The sequence below is a fragment of the Mustela lutreola genome, chromosome 9 (genome assembly GCF_030435805.1).
Source record: "Mustela lutreola isolate mMusLut2 chromosome 9, mMusLut2.pri, whole genome shotgun sequence".
Taxonomy (NCBI): domain Eukaryota; kingdom Metazoa; phylum Chordata; class Mammalia; order Carnivora; family Mustelidae; genus Mustela; species Mustela lutreola.
In genome coordinates, this window is record NC_081298.1 from 9,070,954 (window position 1) to 9,076,608 (window position 5,655).

The window sequence follows — 5,655 nt, forward strand, 5'->3', positions numbered from 1 at the left end:
AATGGGAGGGGTTTGGTTCCCATGAAATCTGGCTCTCCCCTTAATAGACACCATGCCCCATCTGTTCTCCACTGTACCCTCAGCACCTCCACAGTGTCTGGAACTCGATAGATCCACAGCGAAGTTTGCTGAGTGACTAAGTGACTGACTCGATGAATGAACAAAGGCAACAGTGATTTATACACTTTGGAAAGCATAAAAGGCCACAATAAATTCAGGGCCATGATCTATTGTCTGCTGATTTAGATAGACAGTGAAGGCCACTGGAGTTCAGAAGAGAGATATCACTTCAGCTGTGATGGAAAGGAGATATTACAAGCCAATCATAGAATCACAGAGTTTAAAAACAGCATTAAAATGAACCACAGTATGCTATTACCTATGGGACCAACTCAGAACTTACACTCTGAGCCTCAGTCCCACCTCCACTGCTTACCAGGTGGAAATCAGCCAGCCACTCTCTAAAATGGGCGCAAAAATAGTATCGATAGCATGCGATAGTTGTGAGGTTTAGAGGCATGCCACCTGCAAAGTATAGGGCATGGGGTCCAGCATAGGGCGGAGGCTCAGTACATGTTAGCTAATAACGTTACCGATTGGTCCCAATGGGTCAGGCATCATGCTAAAAGCTTTCCAGACGTTAGTGGGGAAATGCTCATAAGTCACAGGGAAATGGGGCCATTTTCTGAGTACCCCTGCAGTTCATCAATGTGCAAGGTAATTCACCACGTTCTGCCTTTAATATTCGTTGCAACTCGGTAAGTTAGGTGTTATTCCAATTTTGTAAGTGTGAACTCGAACTGAGAGGAGTTAGTTATGCGCAAAGAGGTTAAGCGAGAGTGTGGAGACAGACCACAAGCTACAAACGCCAGGACTGATATTTCTGCCAGGTTGATTCTATCCTACCAGCTAAGCGCTCAGGGATCAGATGAAAGGGTTCAGATCCTAGCTCAGCCCTGCTTGGACCTTAGCAACTTATCTAACCTGTTAAATCTCAGTTTCCTTATCTGCAAAACAGATACCTGTGTCAAGAAGTTCTAGAAAATACTAAGAGACACGGTGCATTTGAATGATACATGAAAAATGCCCAAATCTCCTAAGTATTGCTCTTGTCCAAAAGTATGAAAAAGAAAACACTATATTTGCCCACTTTCAAATCCCAATTTAATTTTTTTTTAAAGAGAGAATAGAGGGAGAGAGAGAAGGAAAAGCAGACTCCCCATTGGGCGGAGAGCCCAACCTGGGGCTCAATCCCAGGACCCTGAGATCATGACCTGAGTGGAAGGTAGATGTTTCACCAACTGAGTTACCCAGTTGCCCCTCAAACCCCAATTTTTTAAAAAAGATTTTTTATTTATTTGTAGAAGAGAGAGTGAGAGAGAGCATGAGCAGGGTGAAGGGCAGAGGGAGAAGCCGACTCCTTGCTGGGCAGGGAGCCCAATGAGGTACTCGATCCTGGAACCATGGCTGATCCGCCAAGAGCCACATTCTGGGGGCAAAGTGGGAAAAGATCATGAGGACCAGGGTAAGGAGAGAGGTGAATCCCTTGAAGTTTAGAAGTACACACCCCAATTTCTCTGCCACAGAGCCACCGGTGTTCGAGGCATAAATTTTCCTCTTAACATAAGTGACCTGTGATCACATTGAGGACATGGGGCTTCCTAGGATAGCAACAGTGGCCTCCAGAAAAATGGTAGCCAAATCTTTGGTTTTGAAAGTTATTAATCTTTACACAAAATTCCTAGCAGTGGCAAGGGGAATATTAGTTTTATTTAATTTCATTCAAATTACACTACAAAAAAAATTAAGGGGAATAATTATGAAAGTAAGGTCAACTCGATTTCCTATAATAATGTTTTTTGTTACCAGGCTCATTATTGCTAATTCTTTTCATAATCTTTGCCATCCAACCTCATTTGTTTCATTTATAAGTGGCAAGAAATGCACATCACCGAACGGCGATGAAATCAAGACAGCAACATGTCACTTGGGTGATCTCTGGAGAAAGTAATTCTTGTCTCTAGTTAACCTTTTAGGGAAAAACTCAACTGCATATTCCCAATGTAGGTGTTACATTTGTCAAAGTGAAGTTTTCCTCTTCTAGATCATTCAGTCATGCATCCTGGCTTGAGACAGTAGGGCTTTTGCCAAAAGTTGAAGTTTTATCCTGCTGTTCTGAATACTTACAAACCAAATGAAAAAGCACTCAAAGAGGTTTTAAACGGGCTTTTAGCATAACCCAAAACACTCATACACACACACACACACACACACCACATACACACATCCATGAATTTTTAAATATGCAAAAACTCCTCTCACTTAGACTACTGTTTAAAAAAAAAAAAAAAGGATCTTGCACGTTCATTACTGAAGACACTCATAGTTGAGATTTAATGTGCCCCATTACTGTAGTTTGAACCACTTTTTGGCTTTATGAAGAATCTCAGAATTGTCAGTAAAAAATAAAATAAAATAAAATAAAATAAAAATAAAAGCTCTGATCTGTTTTAAACAACTCATATCATAAAATTGGCCTTCCACAGCTAGAAGTTTCCCCTAACCACAGTGTGGGCCAACGTTTGAATTATCCATACCTGGGCCACAGTGGCTTTAAATACTTTGAATATCTCTTGTTTTGCTGATCACTAAAGAAACATTCAAGAACAAACACACATGGTCCCTGTGATCCTAGACTCCGCAACATATAATTGCATAAACACACAAACAAATGAAAGTATAATTACCAATTATGAGAAGCACATTCAAAGCAAGGGACAGTGCCCTCACCAGCTGACGCTGCTATCACAAACAGCCACAGACTGGGGGTCTGAGATAACAGACATCTATTTCTCACAGTTCTGAGGCTGGGAATTCAGGAGCAGGGGGACGGCATGGCAGGTTCTGGTAAGAGCCCTCTTCTTGGATTCAGATGGCTGTGTCCTCCTATGAGGGAGAGAGAAGGCTCGGTTTCTTCCTCCTTTTTTAAAGATACTAATCCTGCCAGCGGGCTCTGCCCTCATGACCTCAGCTAAACCTCACCCCTCCTTAAGGCTTCACCTCTGAAGATCGTCACTTTGGGAATGAAAGCTTCAACATATGAATTTCGAGGAGACACAGACATTCAGACTACAGCAGACAGGTTAAAGAAATAGAGAAAACTTGAGGAGTGGAGAGGCCAGTCAGACCCCCCAAGTTCTCTTGGCCCACTCATAATGCCATCGGCTGCCTGGGGGGGTGGGGTGGCAGCCCCCCTCACGCACCAAGGATTTCCTCCCTCTGGGTCCTGCCTCTCTTTGTTGTAGGGCTTTCTCTAATATGACATCATACTCAGCCCATGGCAGCACAGGCCAGAAGTGCCAGATGATTAACACCTCTGGGAGTGACCCTCAATTGGGAGACGGGGGCAGGAATTGGTGGGTAACTACAACAGCTTCCTGTCTCATTACTGGACCAATTCTGAGGAGGTCCTACACAGTCTACCAGAGACTCCCCAGTGGGACCGAGTTATCTACAGTGGTAAATTTCTTATTAACCTCACCGGTAATTGACTCTCTTATTTCTTTCCTGGGACTGATTCCTAGAGTCACCTCCCAAATGAACTACTCAGGTCTGCCTTTGGGAAACCTACATGAAGATCAGTATCTACTGTGGGAAGGTAAACTTCCACTTGGTCCCCGAAGGAGGAGAAGCAGCTCTCCCTGAGAGCACCTGGGGGGAAAGGATTTCATGGAGGAGGAAGAAACAGCATAAGCAAAGGCCCTGAGGTAGGGAGGAGCTGTACACTGGAAAGGAGCCAAGAGGGTGGTATTACAGTGAGCAGTGTGACATGGGCTGAGGCCCAGGCAGGAACCAAGGTGAACCTGGCAAGCCACAAGGAGGAGTTAGGGCTGTGTTCTTAATATGTCTCCCTCTGGCAATGAAGAACCTGAGGCTTAGAGGTGTTAGAGTAAAAAAGGGAATGGTGAGTATATTTGAGCGAGAATCTAAACATGGGGAGATCTGAGTACAGAGCCAATATTGTCAACCACTCTTCTACTAAACCTGATGCTAAAATAGCTTAAACCAGTGCTTTCCTCTTGGTTTATACCAGGCTGGCGACCCGGTCTCTTTACCCACCTTCTTGACAATCATCTCTGCTTAGTCCCACTACCAGTATGACAGATCATGATCTCTGTTTCTCAGAGCAGCTGGAAGAGCAGAGAACCTGCATTCCTAGCCAGTTTCTGGAACATCCTTCTGCAACATCAAGATATATAGCCTTTGTAAATCTTCAGAGACGTATTAACGTTCACCTCCATAATGCCTTAATTGTACAGAAACCATTAGACAAGAGTGTTAAGGTGACAAAGGGACCCATGCAAATGGTAAAGAAAGAGAGCAAGATGCCTAAATTAAAAGGGGTGAAGGGTCCAGGACAGTCTTTCATGGGGGAAAAGATTCATGGAGATTCGCTGTCTTAACAAGAATGGACTGCCTCATAAATTATCTCAATATGATGCCAGTAAGTCAAGGAGAACTTTTTTTAAAGTAGGAATTTGCGAAAGGTTAAATTAAAATGAAGGCTGAACAATTATTTTTGTCCTCCTGCCTAGCGGGGCTTCTGCTAATGTTTGTGTACAGAAGTGATAACGGCGGGATACTTCAAAGCCTTTTCAGGAAAATCATATCATTGGTGAGAAAGGATTTGATTTTGTAAAAAGCTTATATTGTAAGTGATATTGAAAATAAAGAGACAAGATTGCATGAGCTAAGTGCTTTATTTTTGTTAGTGCTGGTGGGGTTCCGAAGATCCTCATCAGGCCTGTAATTGGGGTTTTAAAAGTGGGAATAGAGGAGTGTTTTCCATTGTCTTTGAAGATGGCAACCCTGACCCAGCAGTGCAGGGCTGTGCCCTGTAAAATTTGTTTCCAGCAAATAAAAACGATTTTCTCCAAAGGCTCCCACTTCTCTTGGCCAGGCCACAGCATTTTCGTAGGGAGGGGCAGGTCTGAGAGTAACCTGTGGAGATGGTCCTCATGCTCTTCTTGATCCACCCCCCACAGGGGTTTTGACTAACCTTACAGAGAGGAAGGAGTTGGAGAAACCAAGAAAAATAACAACATCTATTCCAGTAGATGGTGAGCAGCACCTGAGCAGAAAGCATATCTCCTATTCCTTTACATCCTGAAGGCCTCACCCACAGCCCATAGCATTTAGGAGTTGCAGGCACTGTAAATAACATGAAACCCTACTATAATTTTGAATGTGGAAAGTAATTTTCCCATGCAACTGGAAATCTAGAGGCGGGTCCATTTTGGAGTCATTAATTTCCTCCACAGCATCATCCAAGAACCCATGCAATTTCAACATGTCTTTCTCAAGAGCTAGGTCCACGGGTTAGCTTCCTTAAGGTTGGGTTTTTTTTTTTTTCTTTTTAATATTATTTATTTATTTGAGAGAGAAAGAGTGTGAGCACGAGGAAGAGGAAGGGGAAGAGAATTTCCAAAGCAGACTCTGAGCCAAACACGAGGCTCGATCCTACGACCACAAGCTCATGACCTGAGCTGAAACCAAGAGTCAGACACTTAACTGACTGAGCCACCCAGGCACCCCAGCTTCCTTAAGGTTTTAAGATGTCTCCTAATTATTATATTTTTTTTTCCAAGAGCAAAA

General features: G+C 43.4%; 1 long non-coding RNA gene across 1 annotated transcript; it reads right to left on the reverse strand.

The window, feature by feature from the left end:
• Window positions 1–1,378: 1,378 nt before the first annotated feature.
• Window positions 1,379–3,248, reverse strand: LOC131840482 (uncharacterized). Its single transcript, XR_009357366.1, has 3 exons — window positions 3,061–3,248; window positions 2,748–2,946; window positions 1,379–1,489 (listed from the first exon to the last, which is right to left on the reverse strand). It is a non-coding gene; the product is annotated as an uncharacterized LOC131840482 (long non-coding RNA).
• Between the last annotated feature and the right edge of the window lie 2,407 nt (window positions 3,249–5,655).